This window comes from Neopsephotus bourkii, unplaced genomic scaffold (genome assembly GCF_033783945.1).
Source record: "Neopsephotus bourkii isolate Nb327-2 ecotype Australia unplaced genomic scaffold, CSIRO-AGI_Nbou_v1 NB_1707, whole genome shotgun sequence".
Classification (NCBI taxonomy): domain Eukaryota; kingdom Metazoa; phylum Chordata; class Aves; order Psittaciformes; family Psittacidae; genus Neopsephotus; species Neopsephotus bourkii.
Window position 1 is genome coordinate 7,326,502 of NW_026902181.1, and position 20,500 is coordinate 7,347,001.

At 41.4% G+C, this 20,500-nt stretch overlaps 1 long non-coding RNA gene across 3 annotated transcripts in view; it reads right to left on the reverse strand.

Annotated features, from left to right (window-relative positions):
- Positions 1-20,500, reverse strand: part of LOC133224626 (uncharacterized) — a 50,126-nt gene that overhangs the window by 12,896 nt on the left and 16,730 nt on the right. The gene's annotated exons all lie outside the window — the stretch shown is intronic.

The following is a 20,500-nucleotide window of genomic DNA, read 5'->3' on the forward strand; positions in this document are numbered from 1 at the left end:
ATTTCATCTTGTTTTTCATATTGCCTGGTCTTACCAGGTCCCAGTGTCTTCACAGCCATGTGTTTGTTTACAAATGTAGAGTATATTGTCATCAAACAAGCTCTGGGCACATGTTCCAAAACCGGTAAAAATGCACTGACTGGCCACTAGAACTGTTAATGCTTATCAGCTTGATCTGAGCCTGGAAAAGTGTTTTGACATGATAAACTGCTACAGTCTTCACAGATGTGGAAAGGCAGTTGCAGAAGAGTTAGATGAGGGACTCTGGTTTACAGACTTTGCCATAAAAGACTCCTTTAAATCTCAGAACAAGTTAGTAGTGTGGAGAAGACTAAAAAGAGCAGCTAACTCTAATCCTTTGCCCTAACCACTGTCCCAGCTGCCTTTCACATGACCTGGCACTCTACCTATTCCCAGCACAAAGCTCCCATCATAGTTTTTTTTTTCTATTTAATGCAATAAAACATCTTTTTTAAATAATGGAAAATGTAGCCATTACTCAAGGCTGCCCTTGAGAGATAGCTTTATCTATTTTGTCTATTGCCAGAGGGACACAGTGTGGTCCTGGAGAGTCTCTGGACAAGGTATTAACAGAAAGTTGCTTCATCAATGCTCTTCCCATGAGAGACGAGATCTATAATCTTTGTTTTTAGTGGAACAGACTAACATCTCCGAAGGCATAGTAGGCGTCAAAATATAGTGCTTCTGAGCTCTGTATGCAAAAGATCAGGCAGTGTTTAATCCTGGGGGTGACCTCATGGTCCTCGAGGGAATTTCATCAAGGATGTAGCTAGTCTGTATTTTGCAATAATCTGTAGGAAATAAGCCTGGCATTTCAGAGATAAAATTTGAGAGCAGTACCATTCCAGTCACCCAATGTGCTTTGTAGATGGGGTTTCTGTGACTGTTTATTTCTAAAAAAGTCTCATGTTCAAAACGGAAACTTTCAGCCCTTACTCAGGCAAAAAATTACACAGAAACCAGTAGGAATACTGCCTAGAGCAAAGTGAAATAAAAGCTGGAGGATCTGGTACTGTGTTATTTGGCTCATGCTGCAAAACTTCAGCAAATTTGTCTCTAGCAAGCAAAGTGAGCAGTTTTGACAGCTTTTATTATATTGAATTACAATGACAAATAGGGGCATTGATTTGTAGAATGTTTGAAAGTGTGATAAACGGGTCCTAATGAGAAAGATGTTTCTTTTTATTTGACAGAAACACCACTGTTTTTCCTTGTGCATAATCTAGGTGCACCAACAAAAACAAAAGACCTGGCTATTTGAGGCAAAATTCCTGAAATATTATTCTTTAAATCTCTAAGCTTTCACTTATTACTTTTTATTCCCAAAAGTACTTGATGGTTTTATTGTCCACAGAAACTGGAACAGTAATAAAAGAAAATAAAAACATTAGTGAAAACATAGAGTACCTCAGTGCTTTTTTATGAATTCAAGTATGAATTTAAAGTCAAACATGTTTTTCAACATTAAGAATCCTTTTGTCTAGAGGATAAATAGTGCTCACAGTAAGGAGTTTGCTCTCACATCCCTGTGCAGTTATAGTCCTTGGGTGGTTTAAGCAGTTTCACCCACCATGGTGTTTTTTTGAACTTTGAAGCCTACAGTGAGTATCTTGTACTGTAGAAGAAAATGAATTTACATCCACATGCACGTAACAGTTGTAGCAGGCTGTTTGGAGAAAAGTTTGGAAAGCAACTAATATATAATGGGTGCTGCCATAAATAGGAACAATAGCAAGGTAATTTTTCTTACCCACCAGTAACATTTGCAAGTGAAGGCATTTTGCCACAGCTATTAGGGATTCAATCACCCCTAACCAGATGTTTAGTCCAGGATGTTGACACTTTACTGGTGTGGATTTCACTGAAAACTGTTTAGTGCTTCTGTCTGTCATATTTATAAACATGCATCTATATCTAATCTAATACCTTCAAATATGAAGAGTTGCACCAAGCCTGTTCAGGTTCATCCTGTTATGCCAGTTCTCACACACAGACCCATATATTTCATCACCTGCTTTACTTTAGATATGACATTAAAATGGAGCGGGGAGGTTTTTGCTATTCACACAAGTGTAGTCATGTGTCCAAGCCCTCTCAACAGGTGCGCATGCATATGTATGCCCTTCACATACACATGCATGTCCCTGCATGTATTGTGTGCTCCTTTGGTGTCGTGAATCTTGATTTTTTCTAATTTTCTGAGGAATTTTCAGGAGACACAGCTCAGCTCAGCTGTGTCTCTGCTGGCTAAGCCTTTTCACCTACTTCTTATTTACATTTCACTTGCCAATTATCTCTCTGTCCTCCCTGCATGCCTGCCTCCAACACTTTTGCAACCTGCTGAGATCAAACCCCTGAGCCGCCCTGGGCTGGGGCGCTTGTCCTCATGCATCCTGACAGCATTGCCCGTTCTCTGCAAATTCATCAGTCTGGGAACTCTCCCTGTGTGCATGGATGCAGTGGAGTGCAGGACCAGATGAGAGAAAGCTGCCAAGAAAGCCACAGAAGCAGAATACATATGGAAATGAAGCAAGATATGACAAATATATATTCCTGGTTTAGGTGGGTGCACAAGAAACAGCTGCCGCTGGGGCAGCCTCAGCTCATCCAAACAGTGCTGAGATGCACAACTAAAGGAATTTTTCATGTGTTGCCACATCCTCAAGGCTTGTTTTTCAGAACACAGAAATGGTTTTATTATCTTGGAAGCCACCTCCTGCACATTTACAACTTTTGAATCAGCCTTTCTTTGATTCAGCAGAATTAGGGATAGGGAAATCCTATTAGGTCCTATTATCATTTGAGCTGTATTGTTCTATATGTTAATTTGCCAAACACACTATTCATGTTTAAATAACTCAGTGTAATAACCATGTAATTATTGTCTATGCCTCTTAATACATATTCATATGTATGAAAAAAGATTTTTAATATTTCTCTTAGAGTTCACCTTCCTGACTATTTTTAACCCTCTCAATGACTCCTTTGCTTCAAGAAGATCATGTTAACTTAATTTTGTAGATAAGGCAGTGGAGAGAGGGAGAATCTACACTGACTGCTTATGCCCTACTTCCTTTTACCACATTGCTTTTAGATTGATTTTGAATCAATAGATTCCCTTAAAAACAGAATCCAAGAGGAGGCTTGTCTCCTGGTACCTCGCCAGAAGCAGAATGAGGAAAGAAATACCATGTCTGACTCCTCACACCTCACATAAACTATCCCCAGTGGCTGCTCAAAGTGATGTACATGCCCTCCCCTGAGCTCCACCCCTTGAAGTGGCAGGAGAGGTGGGAACCAGCTAGCATGACAGGCAGAGATGGAGTTTATTTTTCTCTGATGGTGTTATTCCAATGCATCTACACCCATGCCCTCTCTCTGTCCAGCAGTCTGGCCTCTCAGCTCACACCCTCACAGCCACAGCTCACCTTCCCCTCTCTCTTCCTGGAGACATCCTTATCCAGGCCATCCTGTCAGGCTCTTTACTCCATGGCCAGGTTTTCTGCAGAGCCATGTGCTCTGGCATTGCATGAGGTAGCTCTATGATGTCAGGACTGCAGGCAGCACTGCTGTATTCCAGGGCAATGAGGCTGCACCCTCCCTCTGAGGGAGGGTTTCTGCCCTGGCCACCCTCACTGTAGGCCTGGCATGCAGAGGTGTGTGCCTCAAAGGAGCCTTCTCACCAGGGTGTTTGCCTTGTGTAGGAAAGACACCTGAGGCCAGGGAAATGCTGGACTGACACCAGGAGATAACTGGACATTTTTCTCCTGGGAGTAAAAGAAAATGCTGCACTGAAAGCTGAAAGCAAGTTCCCATGAGAAGGACTGACGTTCCTCATTGACAGCATGGTGAGACCTTCTGTTCATGATGTTACCAGTGTCCCCAGGGCTCCAGGCAGTGAGGCCCTTCCCCAGGTCCTGCCTCAGCTTGGAAAGAGGGAAGATGAAGGCTGACCGTCCAGACCTCATCAGGACACAGCTGTGAAGGAGCTGGGGAGCAAGTTTTCACTGACTTTTGTCATGTTTACTACTGCTTACGCTTTTGTATGCCAAATACTGTATTTGTATCTGCTAAGTGCTGGGTTCTGCGCTTGGGTGATAGGTGTAAAATAGCAGTAAGGACTGTAGGGATGAGCACAAGGAACTTGTTTAGTAGGCAGTGAAGCAAGTGGGAGCAGTGGTGGTCAGAAACATTAAAGCATGGCCTGCTTTCTATGTGCTTGCTAGTGTGTTGGAACAAAAAAGGTTTGAGCGTGACGTGTAAGTCAAATTGAAGCTGTGCCTGGGTAGGTTCAGAGGCCTGTAGCTAGGTATGTTGTTGGGCTCACTCCAGTTGCTTTTTGGTGGAAGTAACCCTGGCCAGTGAGACACCCAGATGTTTGTGACAATGCAGAGGGAGACACTGAGAGAATAAGTTTCTTGTTAACAGGGAATGGATTTGGACTTCCTCAGTCCCAGTGTCTCTGTTAGACCCTGCTGCAACTCCAGGACTTGGATCTGATTCTCTTATTACACAGTTCTTTCCTCTGGGGAATCCCTCTTTCTCAGTATAAGAAACACAAAGCACAGACTGTAACAGGCTCTATTAGATTATCCAAAAGTTGTGGTGGAGACCATCCTTGGAAGTCATCCCCTTGCTCTGAGGCAAGATCACACTTAGCTAGATGGTCCCTGGGAGAAATTCCTGTAATTCTTCCTTGACACCTCCAGTGTTGCAGCACCAATTACAGCGGCTGCAATGTTTCAGTCCCCTTGCACCTAGTTAATTTTTTTCCTCCTGACCATAATGTATTTTTGCTGCAAGTCAAGTTTATAATTTTTGTCCAACTCTTGCTGTATATGGCAATGCTTTCTTTTGGTAACAGCCTTTCCTTCATATTGGACAACACTTTGGAGGCCAGTTTCTCTTTATCAAGGCTTCCTTTTCTCAAAGCACTTAATCGTTCCTGCTGTGCTCTGCTGGCCCCTCTCTCTGGCTTCCCTGCTCTGCTCTCTGGTGTGAGCTTTGTCTCCCTGTTGACCTTGTTGGCAGTTTCAGTCTAACATTCAGTGTGTAACACAAACCTAGGAGTGAGGTGACCCGATCCAAAGACCAGGACCCTGGCTGAATTTTAGCATGTGGTTCTCCTGAAAGATAATAACTCTACGGGGATTTGGTTGACCCTTCCATAAGTCCTGGTGAGGAGAGTGCTGGCCAAGGCCTGGGGAGTTCTGTGGCATGTTGGCCCTCCCTGCTCCATCTGCTTTCTATTGCGCTTGAAAAGGAAATTAGCTGAGCTAAATGATTTCAAAGTGACATTCTCCACACTGCACTCTAATTCTGTAATTGCCAGATCCATGCAGTTCCCACTACTAAAATATTTAAAATAATAACCTCCAAAATGGCTGTACACCACCTCTGCTGGAGCAGTAAAATGGTGGCAGAATAATTTCCATATGCAGTGGATGAGTGTTTGGTTATTTGGGGGTCAAGTGTAGTTTCTTTCTTTGCCAAGAATTTCTCTAAGCCAGGAGTCAAAATTACTTTTTCCCTTTGTGAACTCTCTTTAAAACACTGTGGGGAGTGGTGTATCAGATGTTTGGTCTACAGTTGACCGCTCAAGTCTGCTGGTGCAAAGGTTTGAACAGACAAAAGAAACTTTCCTTTTTTTAACATCAACTACTCTGTGTCTCCATACAGTGCGAGGGTGAAATAAATATTTACACTCAGCCCTTTGATCCTATTCATTTCCCGTGTGTACTTCTGTAAATGCCTCCATGGCAATGATAGCAGTGGCTGGTTTAGTCTGACATCCATTAACTACATTTTCAGTATGATATAACATCTAGGTCAAGAAAGAGAATGCTCAGCCAGCTGACAGCGGGCAGCACCAAAGATCTGTTACCCAGTGATGGTTTGTACATCACAGCTCAGGAACTCCTGGCTTAGAGACTTCAGCATGCAAACCTGCAAGACTAATTGTGTTTTTTACTGAACCGTTAGCTCATTTGTGTTGCATTCATTCTCTAATGCTATCTCCCTTTGCTTCACACACATGTCATATTTTCCCACCCCTTAAATTTTTAGCCGGATGTTTTTATTTCTGGAAATCTACCTCTGAAACAGTTCTACCCTTTTGGCATAAATTACCTACCAGCATGATTGACTTTGTTGTATAGTATCGAGTACACTTCTGGAACTCACCAAGTTATTGTAAAAATTACTGTATGTATTCTGTTGGTTTTAACAGAGAGGATTCAGTTTTGTTCTTAAAGCAGAAAACAAGAATAAAAATAGCAAGCAATCTCTCCAAGCAACGAGCAGTCAGAGTTTATATTCTCAGTGTGCATGGCTCTGAAGATGTGATGATTCCATTCAGCTGAGCATCAAAAAGATCAAAAGACTTTACTGAAGTGTAACTGTCACTTTGATCAGAAAGCTGTATTGGAAATGTAATGAAAATTTGTGGCTTATTTAGACAGTTATGATATTTCTAGTTATGGTGTTGATATTATGTGGAAACAACCTAACCCTGTTGAGTCCAGACACTGTGGTTGGGTTTTGGGTGAGAGACTAAGACCATGCTTTGCTTTTTCTTTTTTTTCTTCCAGTAAATATGGTTGTCTTGAATTTTTGCTCCATCCAACTAATTCCTGAAGTTTGGCTCTTTTTTTTTTTTAATTTTCTTTCTGTCCTGATAATGTTTCATTCATTCTAGATTTTCCAGCTTTCTCAATAATTCTTGAAATTATGCTATTCCTACTCAGGGCCGGCAAAATTATCTGATGGCCGAGGCCGTAGCCTGAAACTTGGAAAGTTTTGGCAGAATTGCATAGAAAAACTGGCCATCTTTCGTAGGAGAGTTCAATGACTTGAAGTTTGGTTTTGTTGCAGTTCCATTGTGTTTGACTTTACAGAAATCACTGTGGAGGCTAGAGAATACTGTAGGATGGAGGTAGTTCAAGAGGTTGACTGATGGGGTAGTGGCTGGGAATGAGTCAGAAATGAGCAATGCAGGTCACTCTATGAAAAGCTTTATGAATGACACTTTGCATTCTCAGGTGGTGACCAAATATGGCTTTGAAGTGATTTGCCTCCAACTAAGCATAAATAACTGGGGGCAATCAACCCGCTTTCTTCAGCTTGGTTCTGAAGTTATCTAGAATACTCTTGGTTCAGTGTATTCTTCATTCTTTCTTGGATTAGGATCTTAGTTTCTCTGAAAAAAAAAACCAGTTTCTGTTCTTTTGCTATTTTGTATATCTCTCTAAAAAAAATCTCTAATTTAAATTTGGGGCATTAATTTCCTTAAGACTTTTTGTTTACTTTGTTGTCTAATCCTTCGAGCATTATCATATTACACATGATCTCCTGGTGACCTCAGTTTTTTTAAAAATAAGATGTGTTAGTCCCAGTGCTGGACCCTAAATAAGTGGCAATAGATGAGGCATTCTGAAGGCTCTTCTCTCTCTCTCTAATCTTCTGCAAACACCAGTTATAGTAATGTTCAGAGGTTAAAGTGACTAGATTTGGGACAAATGAACATACTGAATTTGGATGCCCGTCTCTGAACTTTATAGAGTTCAAAGTGTTTATTACGTGCTAGATTTGAAGCCCAGTGGTGACCAGACCACAGCTTTGCATCACTGTAATTCTGCTGCTGCAGACATGGCGACCATCTTCAGAGCAGATGGTGGAAACCAGGCAGAAATGTCCTACCACACCTGCCCTCACCCTTAGAAGAGATGGCAGTAGCACTCAGCCTTGATTTCTGCTTTTTCATCAGAAGTCAGGGGGCAATTTTGCTGGTGTTGGCTCTCTGCTGATGCAGAGAGCTATCTGCCTTGTCCAGATCTTGTGTCATCCCCAGGTCCCCTGCAGAACCAACTTCACAGGGTAATGCCCATGAGTTTTTTTTCCACAAAGGGACCACTTCCAACAAGGGTGGATGTCAGCTTGTTCAGAAAAGTTAAGTGGATGGTTAATGATTAGCTTGTGGCCTGAAGGCTATAGCCTTTTAAAATCTTGTTCAAAAACAAAAACAAAACCCCCAAAACAAATAGGAAAGAAAAAAACCTAAAAACAAACAGGAGGAGTTGTTTTGTCTTCAGCAAAAGGAACAGTTGACAGCAGAATGGTTTGTTTCTTCAGTGAGACCTTGTGTCCCTTGCAAAGAATATATCTAAATTGTTTCCTGAACCCTGGAGAGGAGTCAAGTGTCCAAAGAAAGTTTCTTTGCTCATAGGTCCAGGACTTCTGCATTCAGCATGCTGGGCAGACAGTTTGTCTCCACTTTCCATGTGAGTGTGTTGCCAGAGCTTGCCTGGCTGCTTTAAACAGCCAGTATTTCTCACTGCAGAGCAGGCTGCTGCCTCTCTGGGTCTATCAAGCCACCTGGAAAGCCTAGCAGGCAACTTGAACCCTGGCATTCCCAAGCTGTATGCACTAGCCTGTGTGAAATGTGGGCCTTAATCCCAGCTTTTGCTAAACAAAAGAGAATGTAGATGTGCCTGCATTTAGCCTGAGCAGTGGTCAGCCGTGATTCCCATGGCCCTGATACGGCTGTGTGATCACCTGGCCTCCACTATTGCAGCAGTGGGGGTGAGCCATGAGGTTTTCCTCTTAACTCCTAGGTTGCTTTGTGCCCTGAAGCTTGAAAGCATAAAGCTGTCCAGAGCACTTGGCTTTATAAAATGCTTGTAATTCTGGGCATTTTTATTGCCTATGTGAAGGCTTCCACCAGTGTAACTTCATGGATTTCCAGCAGAATTATTCTTGATTTCTACCCATATGAGAAGAGGATTATATTCCAGGACTTTTCAGTCTGGGACCATTATATTTTCAGTTGGAAGCATCAGCATTTTTTCTATAGATATTTTCAAACCTCAATTATTCTGATCTTTGAGTTCCACCAATTTATTTGATATTTTGATTTCTTGGCCTGTTTTAGGAAGGAAATGAAAGTTGAAATAACAGGATTCCCTTCGGATTGGAAATTTTGCTATTTGAGCAGATCTTATGCAGCGGGATTTTTTTATTGCCTAATTTAACATATATACATATATATATACACACACATCTCTCTAATAAGCACATTGGGACCCTGAATAAAAGTTCATTACAGTTGAGTGTTCCTTGTAATAGCATTTGGCAATTTACCAATAAATGAAGACATGTCCAATTTTAATCCAGCAGGAATTTTATAGTAAGCTCATTATAAGCTTCATATTGATCAACTTTTAAAAATATCTTGTAAGGAATACAATAAATACTTGAGAATAGAAAACTTGTGTATTTTATCACAGCTTGCAGTGAACAAAGCAAGAGAAGTAAACCCATGATGAGGCCAGCCTCGTGTCCTTGAGATTTTTCTGTATGAGAATTTGGCACAAGCAGATGTGCTATGGCAAAATCAGAGTGTTTTGAGCACGCTGAGCATCCCTGTTAAGATCCCCCAGGCAGCTGTTTTAACACTCCCTTCTTTTCCCTCCATGCCTCCTCTTCATCTATGTTGTTTGGAGCTATTGCTCTGCTAACCTTTGTCTTTCCCAAACCAACTTCTCTATCTTGCAGACATTTCTTTAAACAAAGACCTACCTACCTATCTTCAAATATTTAGTTCAAAGCCTTTGTTTCACATTTTAATCTCCTCTCTTCCCTCTCCCCTCTATCACTAGGCTTTTCAGGACTCTGGCACCTGCTTTTGGGAGGAGACCTTGGAGGGAGATAGGAAGGGCAAGAGGGAATCTTCATGGATAGGAATACAGAGGGTAAAGTAATTTAACTTCGTCTCTTTCTGTCCACATAATACCAGGAGCTTTCCGTTTACAGATGGAGACAAAAGGAATTTTTCTCTTGTGGAGTTTCTGGTTTCATGATAGCTTATATATTCCTGTTCCCTGGGGGTCAGTGCAGGTAGCCAGTGTGGACTGCCTCTGAAAATTCTTCTCAGGAAGTCCTGCCTGGGGAGGCTGGGCTAGGTTGGGCTTGATCCCACATGGCTATAGATTAGCTCTGAATTGGGCCTGGATGCACCTGACATATGCTGACACAATGGCTCAGCTAGTCTTTTGCTATTTTTGTCTTTTCTTTAGGGAGACAGCTTGACTGCTTAGCACAGCCCTTAATTCTCGGGTCATGATCTGCATGCCTTCAGGTCATAGGGGAATTTTTGGCTGGCTAAGTGTTAAACCTTCTGTGTTTACAAGCATTAATGTAAGCATTAAACCTCTCTGCTGTGTTTTGTTTCAGTCTTGTGAAGACTATGACATATAGCTTAAAGGCACTGCAGACAGTAACTCAAGCTTTGTTTAAGACATCACAGCTAAAAATGTTTCATGCTGCTAACAGTTCATTATGCTAATGTAGGACACTTTACTCTGTGTAAAAATAGAGTTTGCATGTTACGAGAATGAGATATTTTATATTTTCTTGCCAAAGGAAATATTTACTTTTTTTTGTGTGTGTAATATTGATCTGTACGTCATTAAAAAACCATCATATTTTGTTAGCTTTTGTGTGAATTAGGGGGCAGAATCTTAAATTTAATTTAAGAATAGAAACCACATCATACAACCATTTCTACATGATGTGGGAGTGCTGACCTCTTTAGTCACTTACAAAACACATTGAGTAGGGATGAGTAGAGATGTCTGGTTGGCTTTTCCAGTCGCTGCAGTGTTGACAGCCTGAAGGTGAATGACATGTGGGGAGGACTCACTGTCTTCTGTCTTCCCACCTTCTTACTTATTTCTCAGATAGCTTTGGATCACCACAAAATTCTTGTCCCACTGAGCATCTGCTGACCTCAGTGATCTGCTGAAGTCAACTGGCCTCTGCTGACCTCTGTGATTTCCCTAAGAACTATCATGTATATGGAGGGTTTCCTGCCCTTAAGACCCATATTTTAAGGGCCTGTCCCAGAACTCACTGAGTTGATGGCAATCCTTTAACTAATCTAAATAGTCTTTAATTTGAGTGTTATTATGGAATTTGCTAGGGGAATGCAACGGGGATTTTATGTCCTGGCATGTTTTAAGCAGAAGTGCCTTTCTGCTTCTGGACAAAGAGGGTGTTTGTTAGCGACAGGGGATTGGTTCCTGATGTGGGTCCAGAGAAATACTTGTATGTAAGAGGCCATGAACAGCTCTTCTGCAAGCATTAAGAACCGGTTAAAAAGCCACTTGGCAGATTTCAAATTTAGCTACAAAAAATGCGTGCAAATCCTATTTCAAGGTAAGTGGGAAAAAAAAAAAAGACAATACTGAGCTATTAAATATAATCTCTACCCAGCACATTGTAACAAAGAATGAAAAAGATATCTAACTACCAAAGAACCATACAAACATACTAGGTCTTCTAAGTTGGTGTTTCCCTGGACTCCAACCAATGCCTGGTTGCACGCTATAAATTTACAGCTGGTATTTCAGTTTGACTTCATTCAAGCTTCTAGAGCTACCTCTTCTCTAGATGCATGGTGTGAGGAGGTGTTACTTTCCTTAGCGATATGAGAAAGTCTTACACACACACTTGGATGAGGTCTTGCTATAAAAAGCAGTAACTTTTTTGCCTTGTATGTATGTATTGGTTAAGGGACAAGACCTATACAGAAAGGTACTTTCCTCTTTCATTGTTATAGAGTGATTGCTGGCATGCTACAATGTGTTATTATAGGAAGCCAAATTCTGGTAAATATGCACCCTTTATAGAACATAAGGGGCTCATATGCATTTAAATGAGATCAGGAGTTTATTTCATTCTTTAAACATTTACAACAAAGTACAATGATAGAAAACAGAGGTAAAAGAGTCCTGAACAGATCCTAAATCATCTGTGAAGATCAAGGTAGGACAATTATGTCTGTATCATTCCTGTCAGCTGATCATTTAAATTGCACTACAAGATAATCCAGTATGGGAAAATCCACTCCTTCCCCACATGATGTATTCCAATGAATTACTGTTGGTTTTCCTTATATCAAACCTGAATCTTCCCTATTGCAATCTTAATTGTTCTTTTTTTGTCCTACCTACCATACAACATTGCACTCCTGATTTCTATATTGCTGGGAATATTTTCCTGTGTTTTCTATCTGGAGATGTTCACAGACATGTTTTCCAACAGAACAATTGTAATTTAATGAAGGTGCTATGGGGCAACAAGAACAGAAACTATTACATCTACTAACAACAGACATATCTCTGATTATCAGCATAATAGGAAAACAATTCAATTAAATGTGTCTGCTTAGTCAAATGGGGTTTGCAGTCTGAGTTTGCCATTCATATTAATGGAGCCAAATCTTTTTTTTTGGGGGTGGATCCCAGAAATTCATTTTCTAGTAATGGCTGTTGTCAGGAAACTGATAGTAATGTTGAATAATTTGTGCTGGGTTGTGACAAGGATTTCCATTCCTGAAGACAGTGCAATTGAAAGATGAGTATGTGCATGGTGGGCATGTTCGGTGTTGCTGGATGTGAAGGGGATAGAGGAGCTCTTAAGAGATCAGCCAGCTGACAGAGAGAAGGGGATTTGAGGTAGGGCACCATGGACTTGGCAAAGGAGATGAAAACTTTGTCCCTGTAAAGGGAACTTTCTAAAAATGCCTCACTGTTGGCTCTGCTCCACTGACATTAGTGAGGCTGGAAGATGTAGTAATAGCCTAAAGGATGAAAAGCATGAGTAGGAGTTCTCTGCTGTACCATACTGGTGGAACTGGAGAAGTGCTCACAACAGTAAGAAATACTTAGCAAATATCCGTAGTGTAGACAGGGCCCCAAGAAGCCTTTAGGAGTTAAATCTGCAGGAAGTAAGAAGAGGGGGAGGGAGTGTGAGAGATGTAGTACAGACCATTTCTAATAGGAGTAAAACTGCATATAGCCCAGAATACAATATACAGAATATAATTGAAAAAGATGTTTTGAATTAACAATAACCTTTAAATTCTTTAGTGTGTGTGTTCTGAGCTGTAGAATGTTCTGATTGTTAAGGCAATTAGCTTTTAAAAATAGTTATTTTTTTAGATTTTAATTACATGCTGCAGTTTGCCTTTGTTATTAGATGGGGTCAGTAAGGTTACTGAAGTAATTATTGCGCTCTGCTTGGCACTGGTTAAAGCATAATGGAGTAACTGCATTCAATTCTGTATGAAAAAAGCATGTACAAATTGAAGAATTTAGAGGAGTGGAAGAAAGATGGTAAGAAGTTTGGCATTCAGATCTAAGAGGAAAGGTTAAGATAACTTGGCACCTGTAGCCTAAAGGCAAAAGAAAAGTGTGGGGAACATAATAACGGGAGACACGAAGGAATGTTTTAAAGAGGACAAGGATCAATTATTCTCATTAGTCAACAAGGATGAGACAAATAATAATTGGCTGAAGCAGAAAGGAAGTTTTAGGTTAAATATTAGGCAAAACTGTGGAAGAATTGTTTGGAAGTTGGACAAGCTGCCAAGAGCCATTGGACAATCACCATTGTTGGAGTTATTCAAAGCCAGACACCCATCTACAGGAATAGTTATAGAATAATTAGATCAATCCTGCCACAGGGGTCCTTCTGGCCTCAGTGACCAAGATATTGTTATGGATCTACTTTTTCAGGTTTCACACTCACCCCTTATTTTGTAAACTGTGGAGTCTGCTTCAGCCTCTGCTAAAATCAAGTAGGAGAGCAGCAGTTTAAAGCTGCTCTTCAGGGTCAGAAAACATGTGAGACATAAAATTATCCCTTGATCTGTGGCTATGCATTTCTTTTTTACAGCTTCTTAGAATCAAACTTCCCCTCCTCTGGGTGTCTCTGCTTTGTCACTTTTAAAATATGAGCTCTGGGAGAATAAAATAGTAGCCAAACCAGAACAGAATGGTTTTGGACTTGTTCATTGGTATTCATTATTTTATAGAAGCTCTTAGAAGTTGAATTGTAAATAACCTCTGTGTTTTATTGACAACATGCTCCTCATCTTCCCCACTATTTACATGGAAGAAACTGATCATGTCAAGTTCAAACTCTGCCTTTCCTATGTCAGCAGACCTCTTCCCATAGATTCTTCAAGATGCTGAGAACAAAGAAAATCAGAGGTAACTCTACAAAAAGATGCTCTGGTACACAATGGTTGTCAGCTGGATTTGGCCCAAAGACTGGTCTGGACATGTTCTGTTTCCAACTGCATGGTGAATGTCAAGGGATGGCTCCAAATATTGGTTGCTGTGCTTGCAAGCTGAGCAGATCAGTTTTAGTGGTACATCACAGTTTTCGCCACACTTGAGATTAGAATCTGGCTGCCTGATGGACAAAAATGAGATGGCTTACGTGCACTTTGAGAAGCACTGCAGAGACGATATAAAGGGCAGTGAGCTAATTTGTATTGCTAACAGTGGTCTTAAAGTGGTAATTACATATGTAATTATAAACCATGAGCCCAGCCTGTTTATTTTCCCCTCTGGTGCTAATGAAAAACAAAGTAGTCTTGGTGTTTTGCGAGATCCTGAATGCAATGCAAGTGATCATTTGGCTGACTAACTGAAAGGCAGAGGCACAGTATCGTAGAATCATAGAATCATATGACACTGCTTGGGTTAAAAAAAAAAAAAAAAGAAAAAGAGCACTAGAGGCAATGATTTTAAATCCCCAGAATAATGGCAAAGTCATACAAAATCCTTACATTTGCTAAGCCTGAAAACACTGAACAACCCCAAAGTGTCTGGAATGCCCTGTCCAGCTGTGATATGTCCACTTCTAGTCAGTAACATCATCTCAAAACCACAAGGATATGTGTTAAAGATGAATTCTCTTTGACAAATCAAGAGACTAGAAAACAGTCACAGGGTAGGAGGTGCCATTGCAAAGTGATGCACGACCTAAAGTGGTGCACAAACTAAACAACCCCATGACCATAATAACCATGAGATGACTTCACTAAGAATCATTGCTCTTTTTTTCTCCCACTCCTGTTTCTCTTGATGTAAGGCAAAAGATGCTAGTATGCTTTGAGGGGAGCTGCATAGGAGGGATCCCCTGTGACTTGGGAGCCCTGGAAAGGCTGAGCTGGGAAAAGTCCCCTCTGTGGGAGTTGCCGTGGGTGTGTGCCGGAGGGTTACTTCCAGCCATATAGCAGGAAGATGGCCCTTGTATGTCCAGGGACTCCAGGAAAAGCCATGTGTGTCTCATTTCCACACTTCACTCCTTCATTCTGAGGCTCCTCAGATCATCTTCAGCAAAGTGTTGAAAGAGGATGGGGGGATGTTTTACACAGGCCTGTTTTTCTGCTCTTCAGGAGTTGAAAGACGACATTTTATAGCATTAACTCTGTATTTCTTTTCTAAAAGCAGATTTCAGTTTTGATGAACAACTAATAATTAACATCCATTTAAAATAAGCAGACAACCGTCTTCAAATTTAGTTATCCTTGGCAAGTATTATTGATACTTATATGTCTAATAGGTCATGCATCTAAGGGGGGGGGAGTGAACTTTTTCTTCTGTAATGTCTATTAATGAGTCTACGTGCAGAACTTCATCCAATGGTTTTTGGAACTATAAACCTTTCCTTTCTTGGCTTAGTTCTTTAGGTTCTGCTCTTTTTTTTTTCTTTCTTTTTTTTTTTTTGTTTTGTGTTTTTTTGTTTTGTCTGGGGATTTTTGTTTGGTTTTTTTTTTTTTTTTTTTTTTTTTTAGCTGCTGTCTCATCCTGGACTGATTCACATGTGAATGTGAGGGGGAAGAGTACCTTCACCACCCCTTCAGTGCTGTACTGAAGCAGTCCAAGGCTGAAGCAGGGCCAAGACACTAAGCATTTCTACCTACAGAAGTGGCTGATGTATGAGGGTAGAGGGCAATGCATTGGTAACAACACTGATACTTAATAACCACACTGCTTGGTGTGGCCATACCTTTTCTTCTTGTGGATCTCCTCTCCTCCTAGAACCACTTTTTAACCTCAGGCACCCTTGAGACCCACCCCCCTCACTTTTAATTCACTGGGGAACTGGTGACATAACAGCATAAAGGCTCTGCCTCCTCTGGCTTTTTCTGTGATGGGGCTGTTTTAAACAAGATCCCTGCTACAAAGGTGAAAGAGTAGAGGAAGAAAATCCAGCATGACTTTGGGGTAGTGCAAACGAGTCATAGGAAACTCACTTTAGAGATATCTCCAGAGACTAGTCAAGACAAAAGTTACAGCACAAGCATTTGGAAGTGGGCCACTGCAAACAGTTTGTCCTCATTCCAGTTGAGCAACTGTAAGCAGGGACATTTTCAACACAGGCCATTTAGGGACAGAAGGAAAGATTGGATGGCACTAAAAGAAACTACACAAATACATGGTGATAGGATGACTCGGCCACCCGCCACATACTCTGCTGCTTCATTGTTCTTTCTCCTATCATCCCAACATCTTAAAAGGTCCCACCCCACCACAACTGTACCACACAACGGAGGCCAGCATAAATGAACTCCAGGTGACAAAATCACCTTCCTTGACTGGTCTTCATTTGGTGAGGAGGGAGGGCAGGGGCCGTATATGTGGCAGGACAATGGGGGAAAAATTGATTTTGCTTGTCAAAGTGAGCAATATATTAAACATAGGGAGAAGAAATGCTTTGCTCTGCTATGGTGTATTTTGCTGTGTGAGTCTTGGGTTTAAAGGGCTGCAGTCATCCTGTGTCTTGAGAAAATGCTTGGATATGATTATTCCAATTTATTTAATTCTTCTCTTCCCCCTAACTTACAAGTTGTTCTTGCTCTCCTATTTTCCCCAGCATGCCAAAGGCACCATACCTTTCTGCGGGAAGTTTCTGCCACCCTCTCTGATTTTGTATTCATGCTGCATAAATAAGAACAAGACCTCCCTCCAGCACCTTGGCATGCATTGAGGAGTTGGATGGGAGGATGGTGAATGATAGAAATATTATGTAAGCAAGGTCTGAATGCCGGTAGCTGCAGCTCTAGACAGCCATTGTCCACAGATATTTTAAAACTGCCTTTTAAAATTTTTTTTATTTTTATTTTTTTTCCTTCTGAGCACCACATGACAATACAGTTTCATTCAGTGAAGAGCTGACTTTTGGGGACTGGATAGCTTAGCTGGCCTATTTTGGGATGGGGTGCCTTTCATCTGTAGGTCACTGCTTTGAATTCTGCACACATTTTTGGCAACTGGGAGCTCTTCTCTTCTGATGGCAGCACAGCAGCATATGTGAAATTGCTAGGAAGTCTTAGATCTTAGACACCATGTCTAGATCATAAAAGTTACCTTAACAGTGGAGTCTAAATGGCACCTTTTTTGGCAGCTGAATCAGAGTCCAAGAAATAAAAGGGCTATGGAGTATGGACTACTGTTTAGCATCTATAAACTAATAGTGAGGAACATTGGTGAGGGAGTATGAGAAAGTACGCGCAGCCCTGGAAGTCTCTTTTGGGTGAAGAAAAAGGATTTCAGTCTCCTAGGCTGAAAGGCCAACACCTTTCAATAGCAGAAGAATCATTTAGAAATGTGAGAACAAAATCATTGTTAGCCCTCATGCCTTTAACAACGCTTCTTCCTGTTGGCATCTTCTGCTTACTAATAACATAGTCTGACAATTTGTATCTACACAATCCTGCACCAGTACTAACTAATTAATCCTTTCTCACCCCTTTGAGGCAAGTATTCTTTTATTTTTAATGATCTGTAGCTGAGTTGGTCTCCTTAAAAGTGTTGAGATGTGTTTATGAAGGCTACATAATACTGACTGTACAGTGTATGTCAACCTTAGGTTTTCTGCCTTTGATACAGCTATTCCAGTTCAGGTAGGCTACACCCAGTTATATGTTTTACTGAATAGAGGTCTTAATTAAAATAAAAAAAAAAATTCTTGGGAAAAAAACTCAGAACAGGACCAGGTTTCAGTATAATGATACGAAACAAACAAACAGCCCCTCCTTTCTGTCCCCTAAACAGATCAACTCCCCTTCACTGGAATAATCTCTGGCTGTCTGACCTTATTTATTCAGATGCTGACATGAATCATCATCTGATCAAGTATTCCCTCCTACACCTGCAGTACTTAGGGCTATAGTTCTCCCTGGTTTTCTGCGGCAGTGTTACTTGGAGCTGTCTCCATCTGGCAGGCCATGAAGTCCGCAAAAGCACAGAGGTCTTTCTGTGAAAATGGAGACAGCCCAGATTGCTTTCTCTTTACACAACATCTCAAGAGGACTCCGGACTCCTTCTTTTGCAGTTATAGTCAAGTGAGCAGTCTCTTTTCCTCCTATCTACTTTTTGTGTGATGACCTCTTCTTGGGGTAAAGAACTGCGTGGGTGAGTTTGGGGGGAGGGGTTGTTCTTCTCGGGAAAGCCAAACTGCAGGATGCAGCACATCTTGAGCTTGGCAGCCTTTCACGGTTCCCCAAGAGGCAGCTGAAGGGCCCAAGCAGGGGTAAGACGTTATCAACTCACTTCTAGCATGCCAGAGCATATCTTCACACACGAATAGTGACACACTGTGCACCGCAGATGACCTTCACAGACCAAAGGAGATCCTTCGGTGGTGGCTAAGGGAATATCTCATGTCATCTCTATACTGTTACAAGGCTGAGTACTTAACAAACGAGTAGCTCTGCAGTGCTAGACATAAAGCAAGTACAAAAGCAAAGGCAGAACCTTATGTTATCTGCCAGTCATTAGTTGTTTGGAGGGAACATCCCAAGAGCACGGCTGAGCGTTGGTGTCATAAAGATGTATACACTGCTGTTGGAATGAGGTCATTTGTCACTGTCTGGGATTATACCATTAGCAGTATACAAACATATTCATAGTATTATGCAGCTCCAGGTTTCAGTCATATGGAAAAAGTGTAGTATAGTGAGAAATTCAATCCTTTAATAGAATCCAGAGCACCTCCAGAATGTTTTCACAGTATCACAGTATGTTAGAGATTGGAAGGGACCTCAAAAGATCATCTAGTCCAATCCCCCCGCTGGAGCAGGAATACCTAGATAAGGTTACACAGGAACGTGTCCAGGCGGGTTTTGAATGTCTCCAAAGAAGGAGATTCCACAACCTCCCTGGGCAGCCTGTTCCAGTGTTCCGTCACCCTCACTGAGAAGAAGTTTCTTCTCAGGTTTAAGTGGAAAAATAATAAGTTTTCCTCTTATTTCTTTGCAATACAGTCTTAATAACCACTGATGTAGCATTTAAATTGGAAGAGATGTGACATCTAGATAAGCTGGAATATCTGCTGATACCAAATGCCTTCTGATAGGAAAATCCCTTGCTGTTTAAGTGGAAAAACCCACCAGGCTTACTAGAGCCAGAGGAAGGGCATGGCATAGCTGTGGCATGCATTAACCTCTTTTGACTTTTTTCTCTATAGTCACTCAGAAAGACTCCCTTAGCCCAAAAGAAAGTAATTTTAACTCTGAAATTTGTCTTTGCATTCACCTCCTTCATGCATTGCTCATGCAAAATGACAAAAGCATAGAAGAATTGTGACTTGCAACAGAATGCTGATGCACAACAGGATGTGCATAAAAAACAGGAGAAATTGTCTTGTTGCCTATCAATCACCTACCCCTCTTTACAGACAACTTCTGTGGTAGACTAGCCGTGTTGATATGACCTCACTACTTGTAGGATACTGAATTGATCTGTGCAAATCCATGAGGGACTGTAAGACACCAGAATGGTCATACTGATGAGCAAAAAAGATGAAACTGCTTTTCTACAGTCTTTTCTGGAAGTGCCAGGCCAGCTTCCCCAATGCTGGACAGAGTATATGAAAGTGGATGCTATGTTGTTAAGGATTTGGAGTGATGGTGAATCTGGGAGCAACACTGAAATGAGAAGCAACGATGTCTGGACCAGACTGTGCTGCTGGCTGAGTGTTGACAGGAGCATCTGAAGGAATTTGATGTAATTCTGAGCTTGATGTCTCAAAAAAAGGCTGCTCCTGAGATGCACCTGGCAGGGCATTGTAGCCTAATGCCAGAGAATTGCAAATGATTCCTGAAAAAAACGGTGGGGTTTTCTGAGGCCAGGAGCAAAAAACATATATTGCTGTCTGGGAAAGGTACAAATAACTACAGCTCAGCACAGAAAACTACATTATGGCTATATCTGGCTTAAGTGCTACATAGTTCTGTGGGCTGTTAACAGATGTTGCCAGAGCAACTTGTTATGACAAGCTATGTTGTGTTTCTGAACCCAGTAATTTTACTGGCAGAACCTCCTGCATCTCTCAGAGAATGGGAGATGCTCCTGATTGAGATAGGTTCACAGCCCATCCCAAACAAATACTCTTGAAGGGTATATGAAGACCTAATGAGTCTCAATGCGTGTGACAAATAGTTGTTTGACAGCCAGGTCTTCCTTGTTGCTGCTCAGGTCCACAGAGCTGGTCAGGATATTTTAAGAGCTACATTTTTAGAGGTAGACCAGGGGAGGAGATGACAGCAGGGAGAGTACAGATTGGCAGAAAATGGGGAAAGAGGGCTAGAGAGAGGCGGAGAAATTCTGCAAAGCAACCA